The following is a 20,471-nucleotide window of genomic DNA, read 5'->3' on the forward strand; positions in this document are numbered from 1 at the left end:
CATACCCTCAAAAACAACAGTGTATTTTAAGACAGATCAATGAACAAGAGAAATAAATCATAGACAACACAAATATTCCATTCTATCCTTAAGTCCATGAGGTTTTAAAGCATCAAGGTAATTAATCCAAAAGTTCTCTCTCTGCAGCAGACAGTTGTTATTGTCCTTTCCTTCTCTTTTCTCAATAACTTCCAAGATCAGGAATTTGAGTTGGCTGATGTTGTGGCCATTTTCAACAAAATGACTAGCAACCACAGACTTAATGTTCCTGGTTCGAATGTTGCTCTTATGTTCATTGACTCTTGTCTTAATCTTCCTCTCGGTCTTACCAACATATACTTTTCCGCAGGGACATTTCATCAAGTACACAACATTTTGTTTGTCAGAAATTCACTTAACCCATAAATGCATGTATCACGGTTCCTTACATGATCTCGCTTGGAAATCAGATTAAACGCATGGCACCACTCTGGTCAGATACTTCAGACTGTTTATTTCAGTTTGTCGTTTTCCAGTTCACTATATCGCGCAGCAGCTCACTTGGTTGTATGCATGTATAGTTTCAATTGCCCGATTTTCAGGCATGCACCCTGTTTTTAAGCACATGTTGTTTGGTACTATTTAGGCTCTTGCTGACCTTGTTCGATCTTGTGCTCTGGGTTTTATGATGGCTTATACTGACACACCTTCATACATACAGGCACTATTTGTTGTCACAGTTATTGGCTACCACTCCCTGGCTGGTTAGTTACCAGGGATCATTGTTAGGATGGTTTCCTCATGATAGTTTTGTGTTTTTTAGAACTAACCCTTGAAAAAGGGCTGGTTGCCCGAAATGCATCGGGAGGGATTGGAATTTAGGATTCATGATCACCATATATAATTTCATTTGCTGAAGTATCTTCGCTGGCTTTAAACGACAATGCAAAAAAGACATCCCATGAGGATGAAGAATAAATAAACATCATCATATATAAGTTTGGAACAGCTTTTGTGTAATGGTAGAGTTTTGATATTCAAACAACCCCATGAGTGGGTTTTCTCGCTGTGCCCTTGGGGACGCTACTTGGACTTCATTCTTACACTCCATGATCAGAGACTAATGCCCCTGGAGCACGCTACAAAATAAAAAAACTCTATATTTGTATCAACAGGTTGTGTGTGTTCATCTAATTATTGTGCAAAATAACATCCACCATATCCGGTGGGAGAGAGAAAGAACTCAGGTTGCCCTATTCAATCTCCAGGCATGAAGGTGCAAGCTCCGGAGGTAGGGGTGTAGTACCTGTTCCTGCGACTGTAAGAGGAGGTCTGTACTGAGAGGGTGGTGGAGCGGAGGGCACGAAGACAGGTGAAGTAGACCCTTCTTGGCTAATCCGGAGAAATAGAAATGACTTAGGCCCGGTCTTTGTGAATCTTTCTCAGAATTCGAGGAATCAAAGGTATGGGAGGAAACAAGTAAAAGAGTTGTGAGCTCCAATCCAATTGAAATGCGTCCCCCAACACCACCTGAATCAGATTCTGAAGACTGCACAATGATGGGTCGTGCGCATTCTCCTGAGCGGCAAAAAGGTCCAACTGAGGAAACCCCCAAATCCAAAAGATGTCATAGACCACCTCCAGATGAAGCCACCACTCGTGATTGGCCGAGTATTGCCGACTGAGACTGTCCGCACGCATATCAAGCACGCCAACCAGATGTTATGCAAACACACAAATCTGATGGCCCTGAGCCTAGGACCAGAGTCACAGAGCCTCTCTACAGAGACGATATGACCCAACCCCTCCCTGTTTATGTAACTCATCACGGTAGTGTTGTCCGTCTGGACTTGAATTGACTGACTGCGAAGGGAGGGAAGAAAGGCTTTGAGAGCAAAACGTATTGCCAGCAATTCCAGAAGATTGATGTGAAGCAACCTTTCCTCCAGAGACCAAAGAACCTTGATCTCCAAATCCCTCAGATGAGCATCCCACCTTACAGTGGAGGCGCCCGTGATTACTGTGGCCACCGGTGGAGGAGGTTGAAAAGGCTTTCCTTGAGACAGGTTGCCTGGCACACTCCACCAAGACAGCTCAGCTGCAGTGTCTCTGGAGATTCTGACCTTCTTCACGAGATCTCCATTGTGCTGATATCACTGCCTGCGGAGGCACCACTGGATTGCCCTCTTGTACCAGCGTGCATGGTTGACCGACTGTAAGCAGGCCTAGAATCTTCAGAACTGGAACAACCCATTCAACATGAAGCAAAGGAATCATCTCCTAGATGTCTAGAATCCTGTGGGGAGGCGGGAAAGCTTGCCACACAGTAGTGACCAGTACTGCCCCTATTAACAGACTGCACTGAGAGGGCACCAGGTGAGATTTGGGTACATTTATTGAGAAAACCAAGTTGAACAACAGTTGCGTTGTTACTTGCAAGTGACGCAGCACCATCTCTGGTATCTTGCTTTGAGCAGTCAGTCATCCAGATAGGGGAAAACTGGAATCTCCAACCTTCTGAGATGTGCTGCCACAACCGCCATCACCATTGTGAACACCCGTGGTGAAGTGAGACCGTACGGGAGGGCCGTAAATTGGTAGTGTTGGGACCCTACCGTAAACCGAAGATACTTGCGATGCAACATCAGAATAGGAATGTGGAAATACGCATCCTGCAAGTCGATTAACACCATCTAGTCTTCCTGCTGCAGCATCTGAAGAACCTGAGCTAGGATCAACATCTTGAGCTTTTTCTTCCTGAGGTAAAATTTAAAACCCTGAGGTCCAGGATCGTTCGCAACCGGCCGTCCTTCTTGGGGATCAGGAAATAACTGGAGTAGCATACCTGACTTTTTTCCTGCTCCAGAACCACCTCTATCACACCTTAATGCAGCAAGGCAAGAACCTCCTGTTGCAAGAGCAGCAATTGGTCATCTGAACACCAGCCCTGGCAAGGAGGGTAAGGAGGTAGAAACTTTTGAAAAGGTAGGGCGGACCCATTTTCTACAAGATTCAAAACCCAAAGATCTGAAGTAACAGATTTCCAATCTTGCAGAAAATGGGACACCCAGCTCCCTACAGGACCAGCATCGTACAAGATGTGGGATCTAGAGCTGCTTTTCCTTGGTACCGGTGGTGGGGACAAGGGAGGAGGAGGAGGAAGACTGTTGTCGAGAGGCTCCCCACAGACGGCCTCTACCTGTCCCTCTGTACGACCTGTACAGAGGGTTCTGCTGCTGATAGGGCTGCTGATGGCCTCAAAAGGAAGCCGCCATCCAAAAGCCTTGATACCTTTTGTATCCAAAACCCCTGGGCTGAGACTGCAGGCCCAAATATCTTGCCGTAGCTCTATTGTCCTTGAAGCGCTGCAACGAAGAATCCGCCTTTTTTCCAAACAATCTAGATCCATCAAAGTAGATCGAGCAAAGTAGCCAGAATATCTGGTGAGAAACCTGATGACCTAAGCTAGGCATGCCACATGGTAGCCACGAGGAGCCCACACCCTGGCAACTGAGTCCGCCGTGTCCAGACCTAACTGAATGACCTGATGGGATGCTGCTTGTGTGTCTGATAGCGCTTTCAAAAAATGAACCATGTCATCTTCAGGTAACTGAGGTACAACTTGCCTGACAGAGTCCAGCAGTGTATGAATATACCTTCCTAGCAAACACTGGCATTTGTTGACTTCAGAGCCATATTTGCAGAAGAGAACACCTTTTTGGCAGATTGTTCCAGCTTTTTCCAGTCTTTATCCCACAGGGTGGTGGGGAAGGATCCAGTTGACTGCTTGTAAGAAGAAGTCTGAACAACCGAGCTTTCTGGCGAAGGATGTGCAGAAAAGAAAACTGGATCACCAACACGTCAGCCCAACACAGACAGCACCGGAGACTGAGCTATCGGAGTCAAAAATCTTGGCGCTGGAAACTGCCATGTAGGAGTCGAAAAAGGAAACAGACAGGATTGTCTGTGTTTCCACATTCAGCCCAAATTCGAACAGGTTAAAAAAGGTGATCATGCTGAACTGGCATCTGGTCAAGAATTTGGATAATTCATTGAAAGAACCCCCCCTTTTCTCATTCAAAAAAGAATCAAGCTTAGCCAACCATTTGGTGAGGGCTGCACTTCCACAGACTGACGCACTAACAGTTAGATCATATGCTGGACTACCCCCGATCCAAGGACATCGGAAATGTGGGACCTGTACATGCTGCCCCTCTACGAAGGAGGGAAATATTTTCGAACATAAAAAAATCTACTGGAGACACAACACATTTACAAATTGTAAATCAAGATATGTCATCTACGGATCTTGTGCCCGTGTAAAATGTTGTACATAGGAAAAACGAACCAGGAGGTTAAGGCACGCATTACACAGCACAAGTCAAGAATCAGAAATAATGTCCATACAGCGCCATTGGTTAATCACTGGCATCAAAAAAATCACCAAGAATCTGATTTACTATGGACAGTGATATCCAAAGTGGAAAGAGACCAAAGGGGTGGAGATCTGGATCTAAAACTATCAAGAAGAGAAGCAATGCTTATTTTAAAATTCAATACTGCAATTGATGGGCTTAATGAACTGTCTGAAATTTACAACCTGAGTTAGGCTGGTTACTCCATTACTAATCGATTGCCTCTACAAATTTGTCTCCTCGAAGATCCAATAGGACACAGAACCCACTGGTCCATCAGTTTTGCGTCTATTTGAAAGAATCACATTCGTTTACACAGATGCCCACACAGGGCATGAGAATACATCGCTCAAACAAGCAGCCTATATCACCATTCATCCCTCTTGACAACAGGTTCTGAACTACGACCTCCAGAATCCCTCTAAATACAGAAAATCAAAAATCCGGACCAAAAAAATACATCCCCCATGAATAACAGTCTTCGAACTACAACCCCCAGACTCCCTTGGAATACAGGAAATGAAAAACTAGGTAGCGCTTGACAGGCGACTATCGAAGACGCTGCGAACAGAGGGCTTCTAAAGCAGACGGAGTGGAGACAACGGCCCCGGTCGCGCCGACAGGTAAGACTAAATGGAAGCCCTGTCTTTATTTACAACGCCCAGCGCACTTGAGACGCATCTTGACACAAGCCCTTTCTTCTTGTTCACTTCTGCTCCCCAGCGCGCACCAAGGCGAAGGGACCGAAATAAATAAACAAAGAAGATTACTCGGACACCATCCCTTGAAGTAAGTCGACCACCCGACACAACTCCCCTCTATCCTTGTTGACCCCAGAGAGTATCCTCTAAAAATCCGTCTTTTTTCATCCACCCCAGCTTAAAGACACTGAGAAACATCTAAAAAAAAAAACACCGAAGACCCTGTAAAATCCAGAACCCCACAAAATATGTGTCTTTTCATTTTCTAAAAAAAACGGGAGTATCGAATCAAGCGTTTGATGCGTGATTGCATTCACAGCATAGAGGTTGACAGATTATAGCGAAGCAGTTTTATCTTGCTCGCTCTGTAAAATTGTGGAGTATTTTTTTGCTTTGAGAGTATTAGCGGTACCTGTTCTAAAGGAAACGAGCAGTTATACATGACAACTCTGCTCAAAATGAAAAATGCGTAGTACTGTTGTATTGAGGGTACAATCAGGCCTACTCCTAGGGTAACGAGTAGTACTTTCGTTTAATCTTTCAGCAACAACGGCAGATTGAGTCTGGTTCCCTAACAAGTTCCTTCGGAGGTAAGAGAGGCTTCAGCTGATGTAAGAGGGTAGGAAGCATATCAATAAGGAGGAAACTAATTAGGTTTTATTTTTATTTTTCCCACAGCTTGTTCTTTTGTGGTCCTGATGAGAACTCCATAATGGTTAGAGTTCGAAACGCGTAGACCCCCCCTTTCCAGCCATAAAAGCCTTGCTAAAACAGTATTGCTCTATAATCAATCATAGAAAAAGAAAAAGAAATCTGAATTGTTTTTCTTTATGGCTTAGAAGAAATAATGTGTATAGAAAAATTTGAACTATTGTAAATATTGTAATGTTGTGTAGGATGAATGTGTAGAGTGGGTATGAATGTGAGGCTGCAAAGCACACAGGTTACTGTTTAAATGTAGTTTTCTGGATTTGTATTTTTGTATATTTTTAATTGTATGTTCGCCGCTATCAAAAAAATAAAAAAGTGAAAAATATATTCTTTTCTTAAATATAAAATATTTTGAATAAACATTCACCTGATTTAATCGGACCAAATAATAGTCCTTTAACCTCCTTTTTTGTTTCGTTTCAAATTAGTGGTAGGTAATTGAGATTAGAATCAATAGACTGCAGTATTGGCAAATTTTGTTGTTTAATCAGTTTCAAAGGCTTGGCCTTACTGCTTGGGAGCCTAAACCCAGTAGTGTTGTTAAAAACATGTAGGAGTCGTCGGCATGAAAGGCACAAAAGGTGCCAGGGCATACTGCTGGGGGATGCCCAAAATAAATGCAAGTGGACCCACAGGCCAGATGGTGCACCGGTAGGGTAAGAGGCCTTGGCACACATCGCATTTAGGAATAGCAAAGGATCTACTCCTGGTCCTGGAAAAGGAGGATAAGGATATGGAACCCCCTGGTCTAGATCCATCCAGGGCCGTACGAGGGTTGAGGTTGTGGCGCCGGACACATCGGAGCCAGTACAGGTGAAGCCGCAGGAGCAGGAGAAGACTCTGTGGGAGCTGAAGAATCCCTCGGCGCCGGACAGTGGTCCGGAGTTGCCTGCGGAGAAGGAGTCGGTGACAGCAAGATGGCATGCTTGTCACGACACTGCTGTACGGGGGAGGCTGACTTCGAAGCCCTGCCCTTCGAAGGTCGACACCGAGACCCATGTCTCCTCTTTTTCTTATGCTTCTTCAACTTTGAAGTATGCGAGGTCGAAGACTTCGATCTCTTGCGACCCCTCTTCTCCTTTTTTGCCCGCGCCATGAAGAGTTTCGCCTCACGTTCCTTCAACGCCTCCGGGTTCATCTTCCGATAGCACAAACGCCATTCGACGTCGTGGTCCAAAGAAAGACACCAGAGACAGTCGTTGTGGGGATCCGTGATGGACATATGGCCCCCAAACTCTCTGCAGGGCTTGAAACTCGACTTCTTCGAAGTAGCCATTCTCACTACAACATGAAGAACTAGATAGAAACAATGTTATCACATGTAAAATGGAGAGTCCCAGAAAAAAACGTTACGCGTCGACGGCGCGGAGAGAAGGGAATGGACATCAGCATGCCAACGAGATGTTCTTATGGTTCCGGTGATGTCATACCGAGTCACGAGCGGAGCCGTGCTATTGTGACGTACTCGTAAACGTGGGAGAGCTTAGAAAAGAATTTCTGGGGAATTCTGCTGCCGGGGTAATTCAAAAGGTGAGGAATCGAAAAGGCAGATGTATCCATCAGAAAAATAGGTTTCAAAGTTGAGATTTATTGGCTTTGACAATGCTTAGTAGTCTACATTGTTTGCCACTGGTTTTCAATGTGTTAACACTATCTAGAATCTGGAACCTAATCTAACTTAAATTATGCCCTCCTTGCATAGTCCAGTTCAAACCAGCCGAGGGAGCCGTTGGCTCCATCTCTGGCACAAAACTGGACAAAAGACATGGGAGTATCCTCCCCACTGTCCGAGCCCTCCACTAGGAGGGAACCCTGAATCGTCCCAACCCTTTACTTAGGGTACTTAAAGCTTACCTGAGGGTGGGTCCCTATTTCTTTCGTGGGACAAGATTAATTTCAAGACACCATTTCAACTTCAACCGTCTGAGTACTCTGGACTTCGCTGGACTACGCTCTGGGCATCACAACTGCATCTAGGAAGACTCCTGCTGCTCCTGATCTCATTGCCCTGCTCGTCTGCTGCAACTTCCATGCCTGTGCTCCATATAGGAACCTTCCAAGGACTGTGGGCATCCAAAACACCTGAAGGAATCTCCCTTGAAGTGAAGGAGTCACTTCCCTGCATCTGCAGGCACCGCAACTAAGCTGACCAATCTGCTGAACCTGGGCTCCCACGGACTCCTAAAGGCTCAGCAGGACAGGTGGTGGTTCTTCACATCCCTCGTGCTTACCCTTTCCTCTCACCAAGTTTGAGGCAAGTATCCCTCTCATAATCGAACCCCTGTGCACCGCGTTGACTTGCAGTTGCAAAGGCTTGTTGGCTTCCTTTCACCAAGATCTTTGGGCTACCAGTAGCCCCAACCTCAAGCACCTCCTGTGACCAAGGTCTTTGTCCTCATCACATCACTTGCACCGTTGGCCTCAATTTTTGGGGAGCTGCTCGAGGTCTTCTTGCGACTCCAGTGCCTCATGCCTGTGGGTCCTCCTTTGAGGGCCTTCTTAATGCAATGCCACACCAAGGGTTATGCAAATAAAACAGTCAAAAATGCCAACATAAAAGCTCCAATGAAACCTCTAATCTGCCTTTACAACCATGGGGGAGATTTACAATAAACTAACGCAGCATAGTGCAGTAATTTTGCTGTGCCGTGCTGCGTTAGTTTGGAAAGCTTGTGTCTTACACTTCCGCACAATTACTTGCACTTATGGTTCCCATTCCCCTTCCTCCTTCGTTGGCTTTACGCCTTGACTCACTTGGTGTTCTTGCGTCTCATCATCCTTGCTCACTCCCCCCTCCTCTCCCTCCCACTTCCTTTCCTTCGGCGCATCAGGTAACCCCCCCCCCTCCAAACCGTCATTCCCCGCAGCTTCCGCCCTTCTGCTCAACACTCGGTCGGCAGTCAAGCACCAAATCGAACTCTTCAACCTCTTATCTTCAGATTGCCCCGACTATCTTTTTCTCACGGAAACTTGGCTTTCTACAGACTCACTTCCTGATCTCCTGGCTATTCTTCCTGATTCCCACTATGCTCTCCGCATGGACCGCCCGGCTGGAAAAGCCGGCGGCGGCGTGGCAATGATTATTCGATCCACGCTTAGATTCCAGCTCCTCGATCACCCTCCAATATCCAACGTGGATTTTCTGGTCGCCCGGTCCACTAATCTTATTGATCCCCTCACTTTCGTCCTTGTCTATCGGCCCCCTCTGTCTATGCCCCAGTTTGTCCCCCTACTACAAGACATCTTGGCCACCTTGGCAGTAAACAACTCGTCAGTTGTCCTACTTGGGGACTTTAATTACTGGCCTGACGATCCCAGAGAAAGTCCAGCTTCCAAAGACTTCTCTGCGACTCTCCAGTCATTAAATTTCATTCCTCACATTTTCTCCCCCACTCACGTAAAGGGTCACACTTTGGACCAAATTTGGTCACTGCGTCGCCCCGTTTCTGCTCCCTCTATCCTTCCATGTATTTGGTCGGATCACTTTCTGATCTCTTTTAGTATTCCTCTTCCTTCTTTTGCTAAAACCCCTCTTCCCAAGAATCTGACAGCCCGCTGTTGGAATCAGACGGATCTCCCTCTTCTCTCTTCCTCCTTGGCTTCCTCAGTGCCTGACATTACGGATCTCCCTCTTGAAGCTCAAGCCGACACTGTTCGTGCCTGGCTCTCTTCCTCCTGTGACCTCGCCGCCCCCCTTAAGAAAGTTAAATCAGTCCGGCCCCATGAGGCCCACAGATGGTTCACTAGCGAACTTAAAGAGCTCAAACTCAACCTCAGGCGTTCGGAGCGTCACTGGAGGCGCAACTACTGTCCCCTACTCCGTACTAAGTACAAACTATTGCTCAACAGCTATAAAAAAGCAATTGTATCGGCTAAAACAGATTACTTTTCTGAAAAAGTTTCCCGTTCCGTAAATAAACCTCGAGAGATTTTTTCACTTGTCAAGCAGCTTGCCACATCCGATCGCACTAACATTAGATTTGCCCCATCTCAATCCTTTTGTCTTTTACTTAATAATTTTTTTATTGATAAGATTGCCACTATCAAAGCCAACATCCCCGCAGCTTCCCTAACTCAGGCTATCTCCCCTCTCCCACCGCCGCCTTTTTTGCTGGATCACTTCCCCCCCATCTCTACTGCACAATTTCTCCTTTTGCTTGCTAAGGTCAAGTCCGGCTCTCCAGCTGACTGCGCTCCGGCCCGGATTCTTCAAACCCTCTTTACTCACTGCCCTGGACCCCCTCTCACATTGCTCAATTCATCTCTGGCTCTCGGCTCTGTTCCTTCCTCTTTTAAAACCGCAACAGTTCTCCCTATTATAAAAAAACCTGGTTTGGATCCCTCTTCCCCCTCCAACTTTAGACCCATTTCCCTTCTTCCCTACTTGGGGAAGATCGTGGAAAGCTATGTCACATCCTGCCTGTCTTCACATATTGAGGAACATGGCCTCTTAGCTTCCCACCAGGCGGGCTTCCGCCCGGGCCACTCCACAGAGACCGTTGTCACCGCGGTCTTGGATGAGCTTAAGGGAAAGGCAGATTCCAATCTTCCCCAAGCGTTGGTGCTCCTCGATTTGTCGGCTGCGTTTGACACGGTCGACCATGCCATTCTTCTCGACCGTGTCAGCGCAGCCGGCATCAGGGGAATGGCACTCTCTTGGCTGACGTCCTTTCTCCAGGGTAGGTCCCAGGCCGTCCAGCTCGCTGGATTCTCCTCTCCCCCCCGCCCTCTTGTGTGCGGGGTTCCCCAAGGTTCCTCCCTTTCCCCTCTTCTCTTTAATCTGTATATCTACCCTCTTATTTTTTCCCTCCGCGAGCTGGGGGTCTCCGTGTACAATTACGCTGACGACCTCCAGCTCATCTTTGATCTCTCTACTCCTGACTCTTCTTCTTTTTTAGTTCCACTTTAGTCTTCATTTCAGACTGGATGATTACGAACCACCTTAAGTTGAATCCAGATAAGACGGAGCTTGTCCTCACAGGTGGTCCCTCTAATCCCTGGTCCCCAACCCATTGGCCCCTTTCTCTTGGAACCCCCCCCCTTCCAGTTCCCTCCGTCCGTACTCTAGGCATTAAGGTCAGTAATGAACTTTCTATGCATACTCAAGTTAGCTCCGTAATTTCATCCTGTTTTCTATCCCTCCGCCTCATCCGTAAAATCTCCCGGTTCTTTTCCACCAATGCCCTCAAATCCATCATCATGGCCCTTATCACCTCCCGTCTTGATTACGGGAACGGCCTCTACATTGGCATCCCTGCTTTTGAAATACGCCGGCTACAGGCCATCCAAAATCAGGCCGCCCGGCTCATCTTTCACCTCCCCAAATTCTCTCACATCACGCCTGTCCTCAAGTCCCTCCACTGGCTTCCGGTTCACTTTCGTTCCTTTTTCAAATTAGCTCGCTTAGCCATCCTGGCCTACACCCATTCTGCCCCTCTCTTTATTGTTTCTCTGATCACTCCTTACATCCCGGCTCGCACTCTTCGCTCGTCATGTTTACTACTTCTTCAAGTCCCCCGCTACCGTAAAGCCCGAATTGGTGGCACCCGTTTTTCGGTTTTGGCCCCCCAGTTCTGGAACAGTCTTCCATTGTCCATCCGTTCTATCCCTACTTACACCTCCTTCCGCAAAGCTTTAAAAACTTTCCTTTTTCTCCAGGCCTTCCCCGGCTAGTTCCCCTGGCTGCTGTGTAGAATCCGATTTCCCCCCCCAGCGCCAGGAAGCCGCTTGGCCACAGTGCGCTTTAGCAAGTTTCTTTTTCATTTCATTTAATTTCAAAGCACAGCTATGCAACATATTTACAACAATATGTCGCATCTCTGTGCTTCCCCCTGCGCTGTCGCACAAACTGCTGCCATGCCCCGATGCAGGCACCCTTGCACCATGGTGCAAGGATGTCTGCTTCGTGGGGAGATTGTTTTTGTTCAGGAAGGGTTCCCTTTTTGCACAAAAACAATCTGCAATGCCGTTTTCAACTTATATGTGTGCTGCATTAGCACACATAGAAGTTGAAAGTCAGCATTCTTTCAATGTTTGTTTATATTCAGAAGGGAACACTTCCTAAACAAAAACAATCATTAGAGGCGATTTCCTCTTTTAATGTGTGCTGCAGAATGCAGGACGCATAGAAACAAGAAACAAAAATGAGGACAAATGAATACATTACCCCGCGTTGTGCCTCCTATACCTCCCATGGGGAGGCGTAGCATTCACACGCATTTCCATATTAATGATTCCTCTTTAATCTGGAAATGTGTCCCGTTCCATGGCTGTTGCGTGGGAACACCCACAGCAACACCCATGGAACGCCCCTTTCACGGAAATGGCTGCATGTTAAGGGGCCATATTTACAAGGCATGAAAAGCCACGGAGGGTGGCTTTTCCTGTCCTTGTAAATATGGAGCAGTGTATTGCGCTGCCAATGCATCACAAAAAGTGATGTACTGCAGCGCAAGGGGCTTGTAAATCTGCCCCCATGAGTGTTACCATTGCCATGCCGAGAACACATTACTATTCATAAATATGTCCATCTGAATTCTTATCCCTCAAATTAGATACTATTTCCCCCAGAACTGGGAGATCAGCTACAATTATGCTTATGTCATACGTTCAACTCTCTCAATCATGTTATCCAATACAGTTTGTTCTACATACATAAAAATTCACACAGACCCCTTGCCATTCCCATTCCTATCATCAGGGATCCTTCCCGGCTGCAATTTATCATGAAGGAAAAAGGATAAAGATGATTTATATGTTTGCGATTTATTTGTACGATGCCACCTGTTTGCGCCAATATTCCTGAGATAGAAGCTTTTGTATTAATTGTGGAGTTGCTACTGGCTATTGTCTCTTTTTCATTTGTTTTGAGTTTTGTGGTCCTTCTCTTGATATCTGGATGACTTGCTGCTTTTGCCTCTGGCCATCGCCTCACTTTCACTGTTTTGCTTGCTCAGCTTTTGCCCCGGAGAGACTTGGTTCTTCTTTATTTCTGGTTGTAGTCTCACCATAGTATAGTTGCTGTGTTTACCTTTTAGGTGAAATTCTAGATTCTCATGCTATAGGTGGGGGATGTACCAAAGATGAATATCTGATCCAACCATATTTCATTCTGCTGTTATTTTTAATAACATGTTTCACATCTTCATAAGTGATACTCACATATCATACATTTGAATACTTTAATGATACAAATCTGATTTTGCATGCCTCTTCAAGTACGTTTTCCTTCATTTTGTAATTGTGGAATTCAATCGGTGTAGGAGGCAGGCTTAGTATATAGTGTCCACCTATGGACAGTAACTGTGTACTGTGTCCAGGCAACAATTAGTAACAGTGTTTAGGTCCTTGATAACTAATGCTCTCAAGGGGTAGCTGTGAAGAGCAGCTAAGGCTTATTCAGGAGGGTGTAAAGCAGGTACATTTACCACATAGTCAGTGAGCAAGATTTCACACAAGAAATAACCACATAAATGTTTATGAAAATACTGTAGTATTTATTTACACAACACTAATAACTAACTTGGTACATCCTCTACCTGAAGATATCAAATTAAGACAATAAATAATTTCAAAACATGTAAATAGCATAGGAAAACACATGGGGCCCAATGGGGGAGAGAGGGCAGAGAGATGGGGGCAAACCATATACTAAGAAAGAACTATAAGTAGAAGTTATAAGGTCATAACCAACCTCCTCACCAAAGTACACGTGGAAGTACTGACTTTTTTTTTTACATTTGTTATTGGTTTCATATCAGCCAGTTACAAAATACCATATACAATGTCAACCACATTCTTCATGCATCAAAAACTTCCTGTAATCCTTCCCCAGCACATCTCGGTGGAACCGTCAAGTGATACAACTGAGTTCGATACAATAAGGATTCGGCGACGTGCATATAACCAATCAACATTTCTCAATGATGTGAATCTATCTACTTTACTTATTCTATTCCCAACCCCAACCCGAGCCCTCCCTAGCCCTCCCCACCGGTGTGTGTTACATTGAGCACTTAATTCAAATCTCACATTGTGATTTAACTGCAACCCAGCGTTTCCCACAATGTACCTATAAGGGGACTTTCTAATGCATAGTAATCTTCACTTACTCCTCATCTGAGTGGTGATCAGTCAACGTCTGCACCAGCATTTCCCATGCGTTTGCAGATTCTAGTGCTTTCTCATTATTCAGACGTCGCGCCTGTTGAAATCTGAGTGTACTCTCGCCACTGGCCCATTTTTGCATCTCAACCTTCCATCTCTTGATATTGGGGCCCTCTGTTGACTTCCAATGCCTTGTTATTTCTCTTTTGGCTAGCAATAACCCCATGTCCACAAACTTGCTTGTCACCTTTGTCTTGGAAGTGTGAGGGAACCAGTGCAGTATACATGTTGCCATGTCAAATGTTAAGCGTCTCTCCGTGATCACATTCAACATGCTCCCCACTTCTTCCCAATAATCTCCCAATTTGGGGCACTCCCACAGCATGTGTTCTAGCTCTACCCCTTCACTCTTGCACCTAGGGCATGCTGCATCTCCCACCTTAAAATATTTCTTAAGCCTACCCGGTGTCAGATACGCCCTGTGTAGTATAAAGAAATGCACCAATTGGAATCGTGCATTCCTCGTGCTTTTCCACGCTCTACGTATTATCTGTTCCCATGTGGTTTCTGGTATAGGTTTCCCAATGCCTGTTTCCCATTTGAATCTCATGGCATCCAGTGGTGCCAGTCCCTCATTCAACATCCTAGAGTACAGGCACGTGACCGCTTTAAAGGTTCCAACCGCCATCACTACATACTGGCATGCCATTGTCGTTTTGGGTTCCGCGGGCCCTTCCCTCCAATGCGCTCGTAGTGCATGAACCAGCACGGCGTGTAACAAGAACCCTCCCCCAGGGAGATCATACCTCTCCTGCAAAGCCTGGTAGGACAGCAACACCCCGTCCTCATATAAATCTCCAAGTACCTGGATCCCAGCCTATTCCCAGTCTATCGAAGATGTCCAATCGCCCCCGTGGGGGAATGCTGTGATCATCCCCAATGGATTTCGGGAGCATAGGGATGTAATACTCCACCCTTTCATTGACTACGATTCCAGCACAACCACAATGTCTTCTCCTCTAGGGAAAGATCAGTAAGATCTAGCCTTTGTTGCAAAATTATAAAGGATAGAACGTGTCTTGGCATCCCTCTTCCTCTCTAGTTCTCAGGGCCTCTAAATTCCATTGTAACCGCTTGTGTCAAAACCTGAAGTTGAGCCGCCAAATAATACAGCACCAAATCGGGGACTCCTAATCCGCCGTCTGCTTGTGGTCACACTAGGGTTGCTTGGGCCACTCTCCGCCTACCAGTTCCCCATAGGAACCCTACAATCATGGATTTCAGGGACTTAAATACTGAGTTCGGTATCCAAACGGGTAATGTTCTAAAGAAATATAACAGCCTAGGCAGTGCTACCATTTTTAGTAAAGCTATTCCTCCCATCACCGACAATGGAAGTGTGGACCAGAAGGCCATACTGCCTTTCAAAGCTCTCAAGCATCTTCCTACGTTCCCTTCTAGCATATCACTGGCTCCATGATATGTATGTACACCTAAGTAAACCAAGAGCGTTGGCTCCCAGCGCACTTCCCTGGGCACAGCTGGGGGGAGCCCCCCGGGCTTCACTGGAAATAAGCACGTCTTAGCCCAATTCACCCGTAATCCTAAAACATCGCCAAACTCTGATAGTAAGCCCGTTGCTCCCTCCAGTGCAACGTCCGCATCCTCCAGAAACATCAATAAATCATCCCCATATAGCGAAATATACTGCTGATCCTCTCTGAATCACAGGCCCTCAAAGCTCCGTCCTAATCTGGCTTTTGCTGCCAAGGGCTCTATCGCCAGAGAAAACAATAACGGAGAGAGCGAGCAGTCCTGCCTCGTACCGCGGGCCACTCGGTACTGGGGTGATATCAACCATCCTACTTTTACCCTGGCCACCGCGGAATTGTACAACACCCTTGTCCAGTTGACAAAGTCATCACCTAGTCCAAAACGTCCTAGTGTTTTATATAAATACAGCCATTCCAAGCTATCAAAGGCTTTCTCTATATCCACTGAAAGCACCGTTGGTTTCGGTGCACCAGGTTGAGCTTCCCCCATAATCCTCACTAATCTTCTCACGTTAGTAGCTGTGTTTGTAGTGGGGATAAACCCAGCTTGATCTTCATGGATCAGGTCAGTCATGTGCTGTTGGAGGCGAGTCGCCAAAATCCTACTCAAGACCTTGTAATCGGTGGTCAACATTGATAGCGGTCTGTAGGCAACTGTATCTGTACCCTCCCGCCCAAGTTTTAATAATGGAATAACAAGCACCTCCCTCATTGATCCGGGGAGGGGACCTAAAACTTTTGCCTCTTTATAGACCTTCAATAATCCCAGAGCAAGTAGGTCCTCATATTGCAGATAGAATTCTACGGGCAATCCATCCACGCCCGGCGTCGTATTGCGGGCCATATGTTTAATAGCGCACCTAATCTCCTCTAGCGTTATATCTCGGCCCAAACATTTTGCTTGTTCCTCTTCTAACTGTGGGAGGGACACACCATCTAAGAAGGCGTCAATGTCTGATTCCCCGGCCACTAGCGAGCTTTCGTGCAATGCCTCATAATTTTCTAGGAACCGGTCCAAAATCTCACGCTGAATGAAGACAGTGCCGCCATCCCGGTCTTTTAATGCCATGATTGGAGAGCCCCGTTTCGTGCGATTGGCCAGCCAAGCTAACATCATCCCTGCCTTGTTCCCCTCCGCGTGTACTTTCGTAATGTACGTTTTATAATCAAAGCATCGCAGTCTGTCTACCTCCCCGGCTACGGCTTCCTTGGCTGTCACTACTTCTGCTTGCGCTTCCAGGTGTTCAGGTCGAGCCAATTCAGCCAACTTCAGTCTGCCTTCAGCCCTGTCCACGTCTTGCAGTAGCACCTTCCTCACTCCCACATGTTTACTTATACAGACCCCCCGTATCACCACCTTGAAGGCGTCCCATTCCATTGCCCTCGTGGATGCCATACCTGCATTCTCATTATAGTAATGTATTATTCCCTCTCTTACCTCACTCTGAAAAACCCGGTCATCTAGCATTTCGGGATGGAGCCTCCAAGTGGGGACATGAGATTTTACCATCATCCAGAGCATATTAAACATCAACGGGTTGTGATCAGATAAAGTCCTAGTGGGATATTCAGTGTGCACTATGGAGGGCACCATCTGTGTGGAACATAAGACTGCATCTAATCGAACATGTAAATCGTGCATCGCTGAAAAATAGGAATAATCCCGGTCTCGAAGGTGCTGTGTTTTCCATACATCCACCAAACCCCACCTAGTCTGCCAGTTCAACCTACATTTGGCCAATCTATGGGTAGGGAAGTCCACCAGAGGAGGGTGTGATCTGTCCTGTTAACATCTGCAATGGAATTAAAATCCCCTCCCACCACTACCTGGCCTGTAAAGTAATGTGCCAATGTGCCTGATAAGCATTCTAAAAAGTGCGCCTGGTCAATGTTTGGTGCATATACACTACACAGCGCTATGTCCCTTCCTCTCAGTCTCCCCTCGACTGCTATGAATCTGCCTTCTGGGTCAATAGTCTGTTTTGTGACCTGGAAAGGCACCCCTGCCCTTATCCATATCAATGCTCTCCATGCAAACGCAGAATATGTGGTGCTAAATACCTGCCCTCTCCACCTTCGCTGCAATTCTAGACCCGCTGCCTTAGTAAGGTGAGTTTCTTGGAGCAGTGCTATATGTATTCCTCTCCTGACCAAAAATGCATGAATCTTGTGTCGCCTCGTCATTGTATGTAGCTCCCTTACATTCCAGGTAATACAGCGTAAATCAGGTACCGCTCCCATCATGATTCAATAGTAGCCACATTACACTTCGTACCATTGTGAACACACCGGTTACCCCCCTGCCCCACCCTTTCCCACAACTCCCTTGTCCCCCCTCCCCCGCAAAAACAGGACCTAGAACAACATTGCTAGTCCCCATCCAAACCATTTCAACAATCAACTCAAATCTAAGCCCACCAGCAGTCACTGAGGGCAAGCCTTATGAACAATGGGGGGTGCTCAGTGCCAACAGGCACCCTCGTACACTTCAGGTCCATTACCGCTCCGAAACCCCGGATGAACCTAGCTTTCTCACTCCCCCTTGTGCGCTTTCTCTGGCTTTCTTGGGCACCCTGCCAGTATTTGAGTCCGCAATTGCATATTAGAGCCTTAAGGTCCCCCTACATGCAGCTCCAAACACCAACTCACTGTTTCCGCATCAATGTCCACTAGTTCCTTCCTGGTCCTAAAAGTTGCATATCACCCTCCCATTTTGCAAACCTTTACTCATCCAATAGTCCATCTGCCGTCGCGACCGGCGGTAAGCGTACACTATCCGTCTCTGAGGTTTCAGCCTCCGAATGCTCCTTGTCTTTTTCGGAGTCCGTACCCTCCAGTGATTGCACCATCTGTTCACCAGCCAGAGCAGACACCGCCTCTAGCACTCCTCTCCGCTCCGTCTCAGTTTGTGATGTCAACGGCCTCCGTAATCCCCGCCACCGGTGTCTAATCCGCTGGGACTTACGGATCTGAAGCTCACCCGCAAATTCCTGGGTTTATCTTTCTGTCCCATCTTTGCCTGCTCTGTAAGATTCCAGCCACGTCCACGCCTCTTCTGGTGTTTCATGGAAGCAAGTCCTACCATCAAGATTATTCTAAATTTGGCCGGAAACAATAGGGAGTACTGGAGTCCCGCCGCTCTTAATTCGTTTTTGCCTGACTGGATGGACGCATGGCGCCGCTGAATCTCAAAGGCGTAATCCGGAAATAGAGTAACCTTGTTATTTCCTACGTGGAATGGGCCGACAGTACGTGCCTTTTGGAACAGCAAGTCCCAGTCTCTAAAGTGCAACAGGCGCGCTAACACCGGTCGGGGAGGGCCCCCCTGCTGCGGTGGCTTTGCAGGTACTCTGTGTGCTCGTTCTAAGGTGTAAAAGGATGACAATCCCTCCGGAGCTACTACCGATTTCAGCCAATTCTCCAGATAGTGCACCATGTCCGATCCCTCTGCTTTTTCAGGCAGACCCACTACGCAAATGTTATTCCGCCGATTTCTACTTTTGGCATCCTCAGTGCGCTTCTCCAACGCCATAATCCAATCTAACAGTTCAACCAAAGGCTGGCGCAACATCGATCCAGAATCAAGCAGAAAGTGATGACTGCCCCAATGGTCCAACATTTTGTGGACAATAATCACACTGAAAAAGACTTTAGGTGGTCTGTCCTTTCAGGTATCAAAATTTCCCCACGCGGTGGAAATGTGGAAACCAAATTATTGAAGAGAGAAGCTTACTTAATACTAAAATATAACTGCGTGAGCGAAGGTTTGAACGAAATGTTTGAATTATGAACCACAACTAGTTAAGTCCCCTGAACAGTCCGTGAAATCTGTAATTGTTTCAAAAGACTGACATGAACAGAGTATGCCTCTGGACCACATCAACCGTAATCCTCACAAACACATGACAAGAGTAGTTTTACAAATATCACGTGATCAGCACACCCGAGCAATCCGAACACGGGAGTGTGCGAGGCAGGTTGAACGAGTGAGAAAGTTTGAATCATCATACCTTGAAGGTACGATTAATGATTTGAAAATAGGTAAAAACCAACATGTACGGCGAATGAAAGCTCAATGCAGCTTTTTTAAATCTTCAGTACACGCCGTCCGGTGGAAAAATAGACTACGTGGGGAGACGCCAGACTTTTTAAAGATACCGGCGAAAACTGCCAGAACGCCCCAGAACGAATCTCAAAGTAAGTGCCCCATTGTTTAACGAACGCCAAATGCACAATTTAAATTACCGATTCTGTAATTCAATATGTAGGTGGCACAGTTTACAGTGCCACAGGCCCTTAGAAATTCGTTATTTACCACCCAATACTATTGGGTGGTAACTTACGAATTTCTGTGTACATGCACATCTGTGCATGTACACCTGTCACATGGCACACAAGCCAGAAACAGGGGTGCAACAGGGTGTCAAAGTGACACCCTGTCCCCCTTGTAAAATCGGTAATTTTACCGGTATTTGCTATTGAATCCTATGGGCTTCAAGGCCCATAGGAATCAATGGCAAATACTGATTTGGTAATTACCGAATCGGTAATTACCGAATCTTACCGATTCGGTATTTTTACAGATTTTTTTTCCTACATAGCAATTACCGATTAGTAAATACTGAATCGGTAAAATTCGGTATTTACCATTCGGTAATTTGCTATTACCTACATCTAGCCCTTGATATGAAATATATCGATACCTAAAAATTAAATTGTTAGCGTATAGAATCTGCTTTGAATAAAGAGTAGTAGAGTCAAATCGTGACCGAGTATCCTTGATTATAAAATAATCCGATCTAAGGCATTCGTTATTGTCGCGTTCAGCGCAGTTTGTGCGGGCGCTACATCTTGGAGTATGCCCTCCACTTGTTTTACTCTATTGGCCAACTTGGAGTGGTCTGCCTGCAGGAAGCCAAGGCCTGTGCAATGTCCTGTTGCAGGGCAGTGCGAGAGTCTGCGATGGCTGCCAAAATCTTGTCAAATTGTTGCTGCATTCTAGAACC

The 20,471-nt window shown here is 46.4% G+C and overlaps 1 protein-coding gene and 1 long non-coding RNA gene across 47 annotated transcripts in view; one reads left to right on the top strand and one right to left on the bottom strand.

The window, feature by feature from the left end:
- Positions 1 to 20,471, bottom strand: part of LOC144799531 (uncharacterized) — a 5,513,712-nt gene that overhangs the window by 2,457,039 nt on the left and 3,036,202 nt on the right. The window lies entirely within an intron of this gene.
- LOC144807820 (uncharacterized) lies at positions 5,115 to 6,097 on the top strand. Its single transcript, XR_013606461.1, has 3 exons — positions 5,115 to 5,183; positions 5,640 to 5,685; positions 5,774 to 6,097. It is a non-coding gene; the product is annotated as an uncharacterized LOC144807820 (long non-coding RNA).

Source organism: Lissotriton helveticus, chromosome 1_2, assembly GCF_964261635.1.
Source record: "Lissotriton helveticus chromosome 1_2, aLisHel1.1, whole genome shotgun sequence".
NCBI classification, from domain to species: domain Eukaryota; kingdom Metazoa; phylum Chordata; class Amphibia; order Caudata; family Salamandridae; genus Lissotriton; species Lissotriton helveticus.